General features: G+C 40.7%; 1 protein-coding gene across 1 annotated transcript in view; it reads left to right on the forward strand.

The window, feature by feature from the left end:
* Positions 1 to 15,567, forward strand: part of LOC144681968 (pleckstrin homology domain-containing family G member 4B-like) — a 338,637-nt gene that overhangs the window by 39,862 nt on the left and 283,208 nt on the right. The gene's annotated exons all lie outside the window — the stretch shown is intronic.

A 15,567-nucleotide genomic window follows, 5' to 3' on the forward strand; every position in this document is an offset into this window, starting at 1 on the left:
TACAAAAGTAGGTCGGAGGCTAGGTATTCTGTGGTGCATAGCCTTTCTGCTATCTGCACGGTGCAGTAGAATGTGATGGAATACACACTGAATGAGTGCAGTTCCAACAATGCTGAAGAAACTCCATCCAGGGCAAAATAGTGCACACACACAGAATCACAGTGCAGAAGAGGCCCTTCGGCCCATCGACACGTGAGAATAGCCCAATTGGTTGGCACCACATCCATCTCTAAAACATTCACTCTTTCTACTGCACCCTGATTGCAGTGTGCACCATCTACAAGATGCAGTGTAGTAATTTGTCAGAGTTTCTTCAGCAGCACCTTCCAAACCCGCAACAACTAATGCCCAGAAGAACGAGAGCAGTAGACTACCACTACTACCTTCAAGTTCCCCTCGAAGTCACACACCATTCTGACTTGGTGAAGGAACAGTGATATAATTCTATACGGATGATGATGAATGTTGCAGCAGTACTCATCCAGATGAGTGGTTATGATCCTGTCAAATCCCAGATTTGACCGCTGTAGATAGTTGGCAGGCATTGATAGGTCAGGAGATGAATCATTTGTAATGGAAGACCAAGTCCCTGTCCTGGTTTTATCACCTCATTGTTGATCGACTGGCCCATTATGTTAGGCTTTCTACATTTGGAGGACTGATCTTGAAACTTGCAAAATTCATAAATAGTTACCAAAATAGCACATGACATCGCTGACATGATGCAGCTTTCTACTATAATCGAAAAATACAAAATGTAGTGTAAAACAGCATTCTGTTTTGCAGGGTAGTCCGTGAATCATACTTACAGTAGTAATGAGGGCATAGTTGATCTCTAAAAATGGTGTAGGGCTGAGGAGATATACAAAATCATGTTGCGTATGTGGAAACAAAATACCATAATTTGGTAGAAAATGATAGTTAATGGGTAACAGATGACCATCTCACATTCTGCTTGAATTATTGAAGAGTTAATAACAGAAATTATATACTGTACTGTAGTTGAATATGTTTAAATACTAAAACTAAAGGACAGTCACACAGCCCTTTCTGTTGATTTGTTGAGAAAGCTATTAAACTGTACCAAAAGTTATAATCAACAACAACATTTATATTTATATAATGTCTTTAACATAGTGAAATGTCCTAAGCCGCTTCATAGGAGCATTATAAATCAAAATTTGACATCAATCCACAAAGGCGATATTGGGTCAGATGAGGAAAAGTGGTATGTTTTAAGAATTGTCTGAAAGGAGGAAAGTGAAGTAGAGAGGCGGAGAGGTGTAGGGAGGGAAGAGCTTGGGGCCTAGACAACTAAAGGCAAGGCCTCCAATGATGGAGCAATTAAAATCAGGGATGCCCAAACACCAGAATTAGAGGACCGCAGATATCTTGGAGGGTTGTGGGGTTGGAAGAGATTACAGAGATAGGGAGGAGCCTGGCCATAGAGGGATTTGAAAACAAGGATGTAAATTTTAAAATCAAGATGTTGCTTGCCTGGGAGCCAGTGTAGGTCAAGCAAGTACAGGGTGATAGGAGAACAAGATTTGCAAGACTGTTTTTGTTGACCTTACGTTTACAGAGAGTACAAAGTGGGAGACCAGTGTGTTGGAATGGCTGAGTCTAGAGGAAATGAAGGCATGGATAGGGGTTTTAACAGCAGATGGGCTGAGATGGGATGACATAGAGCGATATTACTGAGGTGGAAATAAGCAGTCTTAATCATGGTGAGAATACGTGGTCAGAAGCTCCTCACTGGATTGAATATGACATCATGATTGCAAACAGACTGACTTAATCTCAGACTGCTGCCAGGGAAAGGGATGAAGTCGGTAGCTAGGGATAATCAAAAGATAAACATGCTTGATGAACCTAATGAAACTTTTAACAGGTAGAATAAGAGTATGTGTCCCAACTGATCTATGTGCAGAAAAAGTTAGTTACTATTGTCCTGCTCATTTAATGTTCTGGTTCTCTGTTGACCAAGCCCCATGTTAGACAATATTAGCAATCATCATGGAATTCCAATATTCTTGCTTTGTTACGTGTTTCAGGGGCTGGACCCAACCTGCAGTGAAGTACAAAAGCTCATAGTATGTTACAATTTATTATATTTTGTTGTTGCAAAACTACAGTCAGATGAAAATGGTAAAATGTTGTGTGTGATAGAACTGACAGCACAAATTACTTAAGTATTTCTGCTGATTCTGTTTCAAAGAATGTGGTTTTCCACTGCATTGGTTAACTGTAATCAAATGAAGCCAAGGTGAAAAAGGATTGTTATTTTTATACTGAAATAGTGGGGAGGACCTGCTTAGATTGTGCGAGCTCACAGAAACTTTGAAAGTCAGTAATAACCTTGTGAAAGTTTAAACCCTGTATGTGACTATTGGCTATATGTTGTATACAGTATTCCATATAAAATACTTTAAACATAGTGACAGATAACACAAAACCTTTGAAAACATAAACAAAACCACAGTTATTTCCAAACTACAATGCAGCATAAAGGTTATTTGATTTAAGTGGTGGCTGCTGGAGGTGATGCACATACAGACTATGTACATTGGAAAGTAGTATATTAATCTGGTTGCTTTAAAGTTGTTAAATTGCAGAAAATTGCCAGCAAATTTTATTGGCATAACGTCTGGGAAATATCAGAAATGTAATTTATAATTGGCAAGTGTGTTGTATTTTGAAAGTTCATTCAAGTGTGTGGTGCTTTTTTTTAGTGATATGAATTAAAGTAATTTATATTTTTAGACCAAAATGAAGGATTTTTATTGCTAATGAGTGACACTTGACAGCCATTATTATCTTGATCTGTTTCTTTAACTGAAAGTGCACTTGGTGTGTTAATATTGTAATGCTAAAATTGTGTGTTCATGCTGTTAATACAATTGTTTGACTCAAATAATGCATTGCATTTCCTCCCATTAGTCATGACGCACACTGTCTACTGAATGCTGCTGCACAGGGAGTGGAGGTGGCATTAATGCATCAAATGATATACTGCTAACAGAACTTTTGCATGTTTTAGGTGGTGAACCAGGCTGTTTCCTTGCGATGCACATTACACCAGATTTAAGTGGTGTACAAGTTATATTCTTCATTTTCTGTTTTAATTTTCATAAATACCACAGAAATGTTTCTGTTTTTTTTTGAAAGCTCATGGAAAAATGGGGAAAACATCTGGCACGTATCAGGCAATTATCATCTACACTTTACTGACTGTAAAGCTACTGCCTCCATCATTTTCACATGGTCCATCTCTGACACTTCCCTTCCCTTCCTTGACCTCTCTGTCTCAATTTCTGATGATAGATTGTCCACCAATATCCATTACAAGCCTACCGACTCCCACAGCTACCTCGACTACAGCTCCTCACACCCCGCTTCCTGTAAGGACTCCATCCCATTCTCTCAGTTCCTTCGCCTCAGTCGCATCTGTTCTGATGACGCTACCTTCAAAAACAGTTCCTCTGACATGTCCTCCTTCTTCCTTAACCGAGGTTTTCCACCCATGGTCGTTGACAGGGCCCTCAACCGTGTCCGGCCCAACTCCCGCGCATTCGCCCTCACACCTTCTCCTCCCTCCCAGAAACATGATAGGGTCCCCCTTGTCCTCACTTATCACCCCACCAGCCTCCGCATTCAAAGGATCATCCTCCGCCATTTCCGCCAACTCCAGCATGATGCCACCACCAAACACATCTTCCCTTCACCCCCCCTGGCGGCATTCCGTAGGGATCGTTCCCTCCGGGACACCCTGGTCCACTCCTCCATCACCCCCTACTCCTCAACCCCCACCTATGGCACCTCCCCATGCCCACGCAGAAGATGCAACACCTGCCCCTTCACTTCCTCTCTCCTCACCATCCATGGGCCCAAACACTCCTTTCAAGTGAAGCAGCATTTCACTTGCATTTCCCCTAACTGCATTCATTGCTCCCAATGCGGTCTCCTCTACATTGGAGAGACCAAACGCAAACTGGGCGACCGCTTTGCAGAACACCTGCGGTCTGTCCACAAGAAAGACCCAAACCTCCCTGTCGCTTGCCATTTTAACACTCCACCCTGTTCTCTTGCCCACATGTCTGTCCTTGGCTTGCTGCATTGTTCAAGTGAAGCCCAACGCAAACTGGAGGAACAGCACCTCATCTTCTGACTAGGCACTTTACAGCCTTCCGGACTGAATATTGAATTCAACAACTTTAGATCTTAAACTCCCTCCCCCCATCCCCACCCCGTTTCTTCCCCCTCCCTTTTGTTTTTTTCAATAATTTATATAGATTTTTCTTTTCCCACCTATTTCCATTATTTTAAAATCTACAACTAATACCTTGTCAATCTTTCCACCCCACCCCCACTAGAGCTGTACCTTGAGTGTCCTGCCATCCATTCTTAATTAGCACATTTTCTTAGATAATATCACCACCTTCAACACCTCTTTGATCCTTTTGTCTGTGACATCTTTTGATTATCTGCTCCTATCACTGCTTGCTTGTCCCTACAACCACGCCCCCCTTCCCCCCCCCGCCCCCCACCCCACCCCCAACTTCTCTCCCCCCCCCTCCCCCCACCTTAAACCAGCTTATATTTCACCCCTCTCCTATCTATACTCAATTCTGTTGAAGGGTCGTGAGGACTCGAAACGTTGACTCTTTTCTTCTCCACCGATGCTGCCAGACCTGCTGAGTTTTTCCAGGTAATTCTGTTTTTGTTTTGGATTTCCAGCATCCGCAGTAGTTTTTTGTTTTTATGCTTTATGTGCATCCTGGATCCTTAACATAATGCAGATCTTTCTGTTGTACTTAGATGTAGCCTTCCTGGAATTTCAAATTCCCACCTTCCATCCAGGAATCTCAATTCAAAGAAATGAATGTTTGCCCAAAAGAAGGGCACTGACCTTTCATTTGCAACTCAAGCAATTCCGACTTTGGCTTTGGTATACCTAATCTCATTGCTATTCCTTCTGTGGTACAGCGCAATTGTGAGAACTATCCCATTCTTTCATTCGTTAATTGATCACTATGCCAGAAGGTTGTAGTTGATCATCTTTTATGTTTTAGTGTGCAACCCCTCATCTTAAAATCCTACTGAAAACAAATTTGAGTTGAGGATACTAAAGCATAGTGAATGCTGGTTTACCATTCTTCATTCTGTGGCAGCTGAATGACTACTTTGAACTTGCAAATTAATTCTTGTGACTTATTTCCATTACTCAGCTGAATGAATGAATACATAAATAATTTAAATAGATGGAGAGGTAACATTGGGCAAGGACTAGTCAATGTACACCTTCATGGCGTTTGTATAATATTTTCTCTGGTAATTTATTATCCCTACTGTATTCCAGCATCTCAGTTTCACTGCATTTCTCTGCTGCTGGCAGTGCTCCTTATTTAATGGCGAGTGAGAATATTTTTCCGCTTCCTATGTAAGTAACTTTGAGCTGTAGCTTTTTAATATTTGCGAGCTCAACCCCATGTGTGTTTTGATGGGCACAAATGCACGTTTAGCCAACTGAGAATACTGCCATATTCCACATTTTTTTTGCATTCTGGAAATAAGTATGTACATTACTACAAACTCTGTTCTGGGCAAAATGTCAGCGGAATCAGATCTGGTTGTGCTAGTTTACAGGGTAGGCAGCATGTGTATTAATTATGAATATGTTTACTGTCAGTTGTGGCTCAGTTGGTAGCACTCTTATCTCTGAATCGGAAGATTGTGGGTTCAATTCCTACTCCATAGACTTGAGTGGAACATCTAGGCTGACAATCCCATGTAGTACTGAAGGAGAATTGCGCTATTGGAGGTGTTGTCTTTTGGATAAAATGTTAAAACAAAATCTTACCTGCCCTATCCTCTTTTATGTTGAAAGAAAAAGAGGAGGGATAACCCAGCAATTACAGGCCAGTTAGCCTGATTTCAGTGATAGGAGAACTTAAAGCCAACAAACTGTGACAAAATGAATTGTCATTTAGAAAAGTATGGGCAAATAAATGAAAGTCAGTATTTGCTAAAGGGAATTTGCAATGGGAATCAGATGGGCAAGCTCTCCACTGGTTGGAGTCATACCTAGCACAAAGGAAGATGGCTGTGGTTGTTGGAGGTCATTCATCTCAGTTCCAGGACATAACTGCAGGAGTTCCTCAGGGTAGTGTCCTAGGCCCATCCATCTTCAGCTGCTTCATCAATGACCTTTCCTCCATCATAAAGTCAGAAGTGGGGATGTTCACAGATGATTGCACAATGTTCAGCACCACTTGATGGCTCGGATACTGAAGCAGTCTGTGCCCATAAGCAGCAAGACCTGGACAGCATCCAGGCTTCGGCTGGTAAGTGGCAAGTAACATTGGCACCACACAAGTGCCAGGCAATGACTATCTCCAACTAGAGAGAATCCAACTGTCTCCCCTTGACATTCAATGGTATTACTATCACTGAATTCCCCACTATCAACATCCTGGGGGTTACCATTGACCATAAACTGAACTGGATCAGCCATATTAATACTGTGGCTACAAGAAGAGGTCAGAGGCTGGAAATTCTGTGAAGAGCAACTCACTTTCTGACTACCTGAAGCCTGTCCACCATCTACAGGGCACAAGTCAGGAGTGAGTGGAGGAATGCAACTCCAGCAACGCTCATGAAGCTCGACACCATCCAGGACAAAGCAGCCTGCTTGATTGGCACCCCATGCACCACCTTCAACATCCACTCCCTCCACTACCGACACACAGTGGCAGCAGCGTGTCCCATCTACAAGATGCACTGCAGCAACTCACCAAGGCCCTTTGACAGCACCTTCCAAATGCCTGACCTGTACCACCTAGAAGGAAAAGGGGAGCAGATACATTGAAACACTCCCACGTGCAAGTTCCTTTCCAAGTCACACACCATCTTGACTATATTGCTGTTCCTTAATTGTCACTGGGTCAAAATCCTGGGACTCCCTCCCTGACAGCAGCGAGAGTGTACCAATACCAAATGGACTGCGGTGTTTCAAGAAGGCGGCTTGCCACTGCCTTCTTGAAGGTAATTAGGGATGTGCAATATATACTGGCCTAGCCAACAATGTCCACATCCCATGTAAGAATAAAAAAAAATCCAGGATTGTGTAGTTTATTTTGTGTATATTGACTTTCGAAAGGCATTTCACAAAGTAACATACAATAGATGTGTTAGCAGAATTGGGGCCCATGGGATTAAAGAGTCATTAGTAGCATGGATACAGAATTGGCTAGGGGACAGAAAGCCATGTGTAGTGGTGAGCGGTCGTTTTCTTAGACTAGCGGGGTTGGGGGGTGTGGGAAGTATACAGTGGGGTTCCCCAGGGACTGGTACTTTGCTTCTTATTAATGATCCAAATTTGGGTATGTAGTGCATAATTTCCAGATTTGTAGATGATACAAAACTCAGAAATATCGTACATAATGAGGTACATCGTTACAGACTTCCAGAGGACATACAGTTGTAAAATAGGAAGATACATAGTAGAAGAGATTTAACAGAAGTGTGAAAAAATGTATTTAAGAAGGATGGAAGAGGAGAGGCGATATGAACTATTTTTAAGGGGTGTCCTGGAACAGAGTTGTGGTAGTGTATGTACACACTATTTTGGAGGTGGCAGGTCAAGCTGAAAACTGTTTTTTAAAAATAAAATGGGATCCTTGACTATATTGATAGTGGAAGAGAGTACAAATACAATAAATTGATGCGAGACTTTGTAAAACACAGATTAGGCCTCAGCTGGAGTATTCAGTTCAATTCTGGGTGCCATACATTGAAAATATGTCAGGATTTCTGAGAGGGTACGGAATATAGAGGAATTTTGGTTCTATGGAGCTCCTGGAGAAACTGGAGTTGTTGTTAGAGCAGAGAAGTTTAAGCAGTGATTTAATAGAATTTGATTTAATCATGAATGTTTTTGATAGGGTAAATAAAGAGAACTGTTAGTGGCAGAAAGTTCAGTAACAAGGGGACACAAGTTTAAGGGGTTTGGCAAAAGAACCAGAGGTGATATGAGGAGACTATTTTTACAGTTATCAGGATTGCAATACCTAAAGGTATGGTGGAATTCGATTCAATCATAACATTCAAAAGCGAATTAGATAAATACACTTAAGAGAAAAAAAAATTGCAGGCCTATGGAGGAAAGAGCAGAGAGTGGGAATAATTAAATAGTTCTACCAAAGAGCTGGCACAGACATGGTGCTGAACAAATGGCCTCCTGTGCTGTGTCATCTATGAAAAGTTCCTATGGTATTATTTCAAAGAATAGAGGCTTTCGCCTTAATCTATCATCATCATGCTGTGTGCAAATTGGCTGCCATGTTTCCTACATTACAATTGTGACTTGAGTTCAAAATCACTTTATTGATTGCAAAGTGCTTTGGGGTGTCCAATGGTTGTGAAAGACACTATAGAAATGCATCTTTTTTCTATATATCTGAATCGACAAATATTTCCAATGGCTGCAGTCAAACCAGGGAATCCTTAACTGAATATACTATGCTTTGTACTTGTAACATCCATATTTGGGTTAGGCACAAACAATATTGTTGGGGCAAATTGCAGATACTGTGAAGCAAAATGATTTTGTTTTCATAAGCTTGTCATGAAACACACATTTGTACTTGGCCTTAACTAATCCAGTCTGTCCATGTGTATGTATCTCTGTCTTTTGCTGTTCCCCCACCACCTCCCTCTCCATGCACCCCACTCTCTGCACTTCCCTCTGTCTTCAGTATAATTGTGAAGGGTGCTTCTGTTCCAGGATTACCTCAAGGATTATAGGGAGTATTCTTTTGAATCATGCTGTTGTAATTTAACTCCTAAATTAAGAAATAAAAGTGATCTTTTAGGTTACTGATGGGAAAGAAACTAATTGTGAGGAAATTATCTCCCTGCCATCATTCCTAGCTAAGCATCCACTGACAAATTTTTCACCATTCAATCAATATTCAGCATTTCATTTGCACCTTTTCTGCTACTCTGATTTGCTAGTCAAATGTTCGTACTGCAGGCACATAGCAGAAATCTAAATCTGGTCCTATGAGCATTTGCTAAGTAATTTGCTAAAATTATAAACCATGTCTTAAGCACAAATGCTTGGTGTTGACATGATTCATGGAAAAATACGTTTTGGGTGTTGTTTGAATCTCTAAGGCAGGCTAAAGCACACCAATGTATTGCTGGGAAAGGGGAAAAAAATCATTTGAGTAGAACAGAGATGTTTTTAATAGTTCACTTTGTGATCATGAACCTGACACCATCTCTGACTCCTGTGGCTCAGCTGAACATTGCATTGTATCGTTAACACATGTTCTATTAATTTAGGTATAACAGCCTTGGGTATTATAGTAAAAGGTTGTGTTTGCAGGAGTCTTTAAACCATGTGTAACTATTTCTGGTGAACTTTTAATGGCTTTGTTCTCAGATGTGCAAAGGCAAACCATTTTGATCTAATTGGTAGAAATACTGGTCTGTTTATTCAGAAGAACTTGAGAGGCTTGGAGGTACAAATAACATAGTGATTGCAGCCTTCCCTCAAGTTTTTGGTCAGCAATGGCTAGTATTCTACACAGGTAAGGGTGACACAAAGAACAAAGAAAAGTACAGCACAGGAACAGGCCCTTCGGCCCTCCAAGTCTGCGCCGATCATATTGCCTGTCAACTAAAACATTTTGCACTTCCGGGGTCCGTATCCCTCTATTCCCATCCTATTCATGTATTTGTCAAGCTGCCTCTTAAACACCACTATCGTACCTGCCTCCACCATCTCCTCTGGCAGCGAATTCCAGACACTCACTACCCTCTGCGTAAAAAAACTTGCCCCGCACATCTCCTCTATAGTTTTCTCCTCTCACCTTAAATCTATGTCCCCTAGTAATTGACTCTTCCACCCTGGGAAAAAGCTTCTGACTATCTACTCTGTCCATGCCACTCATAATTGTGTAAACTTCTATCAAGTCGCCCCTCAATCTCCGTCACTCTAGTGACACGTGAGCAAAGCCTATGCGGTTGCTGTCCCTTTATTTCTCACATTATAGCCCCTACAGAGAACGAGAGATCAGCTTTATGTGCCAAAGGTTAGCTTAACTTGTGGGCAATATAATGTAGGTTCAAGCATGCGTTCGGGAATGCAACTACAAGGAAAAGAGTTTTGCTGCATTGTGGGAACTAGTTGTTGAGATACTTCACTTTTCTGACGTGAACTTCTGAAACTTCATTGAACCTAATTACTTTTGTGACTGCTGGAATCAGCTGAAATCAATCTTGGAATAATGCAAATTTCTCAATCACTAGAATTATGGCTGATTTGCCACTCCACCTTCAAAATAACTGGGGAGGTGTCAGCTGTGGCTCAGTTCATAGCACCCTCGCCTTTGAATCAGAGGGTTGTGGGTTCATGTCCCACTCCCGGAAACCAAGAACTGTGATTGTACTCGAAAGAGTTGAAATCTGTGACTGTTGATATCTCGAAAGAGTTTCAAAATAACTGGCGAGGTGTCAGCTGTGGCTCAGTTCATAACACCCTCGCCTTTGAATCAGAGGGTTGTGGGTTCATGTCCCACTCCCGGAAACCAAGAACTGTGATTGTACTCGAAAGAGTTGCAATCTGTGACTGTTGATAACTCGAAAGAGTTTCAAAATAACTGTGGAGAATGCTTCTGTTTAGGATTGCTCCACAGATCATGGGCAGTGTTCCTGTCCTTTGTTTTATGTAATGTTAATGTAATCTAACATTCGCATAGTTACTTGTGCTTCAAAATTAATATTACATAATTTATGTTCTCAACTGTGCACTTTGCTTTAGCATTTAAAAAACTATGTACACACACTGATTTCTCATTGGCATCTGTTTTTGTTAAGGTTAATATATAATGCAACTTTATTAATTTTAGTTTGGTTGCAGTCTATTTTTATTTCATTTCGTAAAAAAGACTTCCTTTTGACCTTATAATTTGTCTAAAAGTTGTTCCTAAGGTCAGCCTGACGGTGCTACTTAATGTTTGAATCATTTTCCCTATGAAACCCTTTTTAATAAGGTGTTGTTTTTATTTACTTATTAAAGTTGTGTGCACAAATTGGAATCTATATTCTTTATTAACAAGGAGAAACAAAAATTATGGCAAAGAATCATTCTGTACCCATGAGCTGCCTTGGAGCATCTTGTCATTCGCCACAACTTTCTGGCCTCACAACACAGATTGAGGCCATCTCGACATTCACATGATATAAAAGTTCAGTCTCAGAACTGGTGTCTCATTTCTGTGGCAAGTCAAGACAAAGAGTCTCATTCAAACCATGAAAAAGGGATGGAACAAGTGATCTGAGGAATAGCAGCCAGGCAATCTAGGATGCAGACAGATGTCTAATATCTCAAAATCAATTGTATGTTGTATGGTGAAGAGTTGTTGGGTCACCAGAGCCATACTGTGGGCCTAACCTCTCTTTGAGTTAAATAGTTTTACTTCATGGTTACTTTTTCTCACTGACATTTCTGTGTAGTCTTTCCTTTATCTTGCAAAATATAATGCATATTTATTTAATGATGTCATTGTTTGCATTTAATTTTAATGAATTTCAGTTTTACTTTATCTCTATCCTGGGAATTGATCAGATCATAACCATGAAATAATTAAAGCTTAAATTGTGGGAAAGAGATGGTTTGGAGTTGCTGCTGTCACACCCCATCCACAATCTTTTGTTTGAAAATAGGATCAAAGGAATGTTATAAATGCACAGTCAAAGAAAAAATCAGTTCCACTCTTTAAAGTTTTATGTATTTGAAGCCTGTTAATGGTGTTTGAAATGCCTGACACAAAATACTTTTGTTGTAATATTACATACATCAAAATAGAACATTTCTTATACTCTGCACACTTTAAAAATCACCAATACAGCAGGGTTTTTAGATGCATCCAGTCAAAATATATTACTTTTTATCTTCTATTATACAGTTATTGGATCTGTTTGTGCAAATGTTTGCAATTTACTCCCATAGATTAAATAAATGAGGCTTGGGGTTGGAGTTTGTTTTTCGTTTAGTGTGTTTGAGGAATTCTATGCAGAAAAATTCTACGTAAGTCAGAGAACCTCTTGCGGCAGTGAAGCCAGGTTAGAGGGACCACAGTCCAGTTGCTGACTGCGTCTGCTACTTCTATCCACATCTGGCAACATTTGTTTTTGTTTCAGATTTCCAGCATCCGCAGTATTTTGCTTTTATCCATCCACATCTATGTTGTTTGTGCAGATCTCTCAACCTAGAGCAAAGCCTCTGGAAAAAGAGTCAGAAAACCAGGGCGCATCCTTCCCATGTTGCACTTCCATTCCTGACCTTGCAGAAACTGGAGAAATCAACCTGGAATGTAGCTCATACCGGGTTCTCTTTTAAGTTGAAAACCTTTCATTGATTGTTGTGGGAAGTGCCTGTCCTCCACTTGCTTCCTCACTTTGGCACTTTAGATATCAATAGCAGTCATGTTTAGAGGTTTTTACATGAAATATTTTTTCCTGTTCAACACAAACGACCATTCCCATAAGCATCCCCTACAACCTAGAGCACATCTTTTTCATGCTCAATATCTAGGTCAAAGATGATGAGACTTGGGGAGTGTAAAGCACATCTTCAGTATGCTGATTGTTCCTTCAATTACACATTGCACTATCATATGACTTTGATTGTAGCTTTCTTGGGCCTTGGTTGGGTTCCTTAAGCGTGTCACATTTTAAGTAGGTAGCTCTCATGCATAAGCACCTTTCTGGTTGGCCTATTCCAAGGTGTACAGAGCGCAGGAAAGGTGAACTGGTGCAAGGCAAAAATCATCACAGTAGTTCCTTGGAAATCGTAGGCATACTTAGATTATCAAACTTTTTGCAGTTGCAAACCAGCTATACTTTGATGGAGTGAAAGCCCTTACAGTTCAAGGATGCTACTGGGAAACCTAGGTGGTGGTGTTCCCATTCATCTGCTGCCCTTGTTCTTCTAGGTAGTAGAGGTCACATGTTTGGAAGGTGCTGTTGAAGGAGCCTAGGCAAGTTGCTGCAAAGCATCTTGTAGATGGTACAAGCTGATGTCACTATGTAAGCATGCAGGTGCAGCAGGCGGGTAAAGAAGGAAAATGGTATGTTGGCCTTCATATTGAGAGGATTCGAGTACAGGAGCAGGGATGTCTTGCTGTAATTATACAGGGCCTTGGTGAGACCACACCTGGAATATTGTGTGCAGTTTTGGCCTCCTTATCTGAGGAAGGATGTTCTTGCTATGGAAGGAGTGCAGCGAAGGTTTACCAGACTGATTCCTGGGATGGCGGGACTGACATATGAGGAGAGATTGAGTCGATTAGGATTATATTCGCTGGAGTTCAGAAGAATGAGGAGGAATCTCATAGAAACCTATAAAATTCTAACATGACTAGACAGGGTAGATGCAGGAAGGATGTTCCCGATGGTGGGGGAGCCCAGAACCAGGGGTCACAGTCTGAGGATATGGGGTAGACCATTTAGGACTGATGAGAAATTTCTTCACCCAGAGAGTGGCAAGCCTGTGGAATTCGCTACCACAGAAAGTAGTTGAGGCCAAAACATTGTATGCTTTCAAGAAGGAGTTAGATATACCTCTAGCGGCAAAAAGGATCAAAGGATATGGGGAGAAAGTGGGAGCAGGCTATTGAGTTGGATGATCAGCCATGATCATGATGAATGGCGGAGCAGGCTTGAAGGGCCAAATGACCTACTCCTCCTATTTTCTGTTTCGTTGTCAAACCAGTGGGCTGCTTTGTCCTGAATGGTGTTGAGCTTCTTGAGTGTTGTTGGAGCTGCACTCATCCAGCCAAAGTGATGAGTATTCCATCACACTCCTGACTTGTGCCTTGTAGATGGTGGACAGGCTTTGGGGAGTCAGGAAGGAGGTGAGTTATTGTGAAGCGAGGCACAGCCTTCACACATTGGGATTCCGTAATGACCTTTGCTTCCCCTGTTCCTCGACTTCCACAATCCATCAACTGTCACCTTTGCCCCTTTACATTGTTCAATTAAAATCGATTAATCGGCATCATGCTGGTTCACGCTAGTGGCCAGGAAGCTCGAAAGTCAGATGCAAATGCAGTGCTAAGCTATAAAGCTACTGATGGTTCTGCTGCACTTCTGGGTTCGCTATGGTCCCCAACGCCACCCCCCCCACCTCTTCACCAGAGTGTTTCCTAATTAAAATCACCCCGCCCAGTTTTTATCTGCTTATCTGTCATGACTTAAGCAAATATAAGGTTGAAGTGCTGATCCTGAACAGAATTAGTGCTTACTTCTTCAGACTTGAGCGGGCTAATGATAGCAACGTTTATATTTGGTTAGTGGATAGAAAAGCATTAATGGCTCTAATCAGATTCATTCCAAGTAATCTGTGAAGAAGGAAAGTCCTGCTATTGCCAGAGTAATAAAATTGCTATGTTAATTATAGCAACTGTAGAAGCAAGCAATAAAAGGCCACTACTGCTGTGTGTGGTCCATTAATTATCATTTAATTTTTCCTTTTGATTGTACAAAAGTGTTACCGTTGCTTGTCATATAAGAATCAACAGTTCTTGATGTTTTGTTTTTTTTATGTGACTTCATACTTTACTATAATAATTGGATAGAAAATAAATTTATTGACAGAATTGGGTTGTGCTGAGAACTCCCACTGAAACGACAACTTTGATTAATGGATTGAAACCCGTCTTAAACATTATAGTTGCAGTGGTACAGTTTTTTCTCAACCTATGAGTGCATGAGAGGAAAAAAATTATTCTGAAACAATTAGAATCCTTGATACTATAATCACTATAGAAGAATAACATCCAGAACAAATTCAGTGTACTTTCAGTAATATTTTGTGTTTGCTATTCAGCAGATGATTTTAGCAGCAAAAGTTTGGCCTTTCTATGAGATTTGTACAGGCAGCAGATGTGGGACAAAATGGTAGTTGAAAATTTCTCAAGAGTACTTGCCTTGCATGTGTTTTTTTTTAAGGTTTACAACTGATGAACACTAAAGTCAGTCATCACTTTAGGGAAAAATTTTTGCCATTCAAAACAGTGAAACAAGTGTTGCTTTGTTATCACTTTTTAAAAAAGGAATACTACACCCACAAAAGTGACACCACATCGTTCCTGTCCTATACTTGTTTTGAGGAGGAATTGTAGAAAGAGAAAAAAATATCTTGTTTTATAACTCCCTACATGTGTCTGGAGGAGAAAAACTGGATTAAACTCGGTAACATTTGATGATGCGTGTCTCTCCTTCGGAAAAGATGTGTTTTTTCTGTGTGACAGCAGTAGCCACAGGAAATCAGCTCATCTGTATGCATAATTAGGGAAATAGGGTGATTGAAGGGACTGCAGACTATTTCTTGCAGCATTTCTAGTTGCTTGTACATTGGTTAGTGAGAAAATGACAGCTGACTTCTATTTATTGCACTTATCTTGATTTGATTTTTAATTGCATAAAATAATTAAGTAACTACAGAATTCACACTCATAGGTATTTGCGTTATTATTAAATGTATGATACTTGTTT

The sequence above is a fragment of the Cetorhinus maximus genome, chromosome 6 (assembly GCF_964194155.1).
Source record: "Cetorhinus maximus chromosome 6, sCetMax3.hap1.1, whole genome shotgun sequence".
In the NCBI taxonomy this organism is placed as follows: Eukaryota; Metazoa; Chordata; class Chondrichthyes; order Lamniformes; family Cetorhinidae; genus Cetorhinus; species Cetorhinus maximus.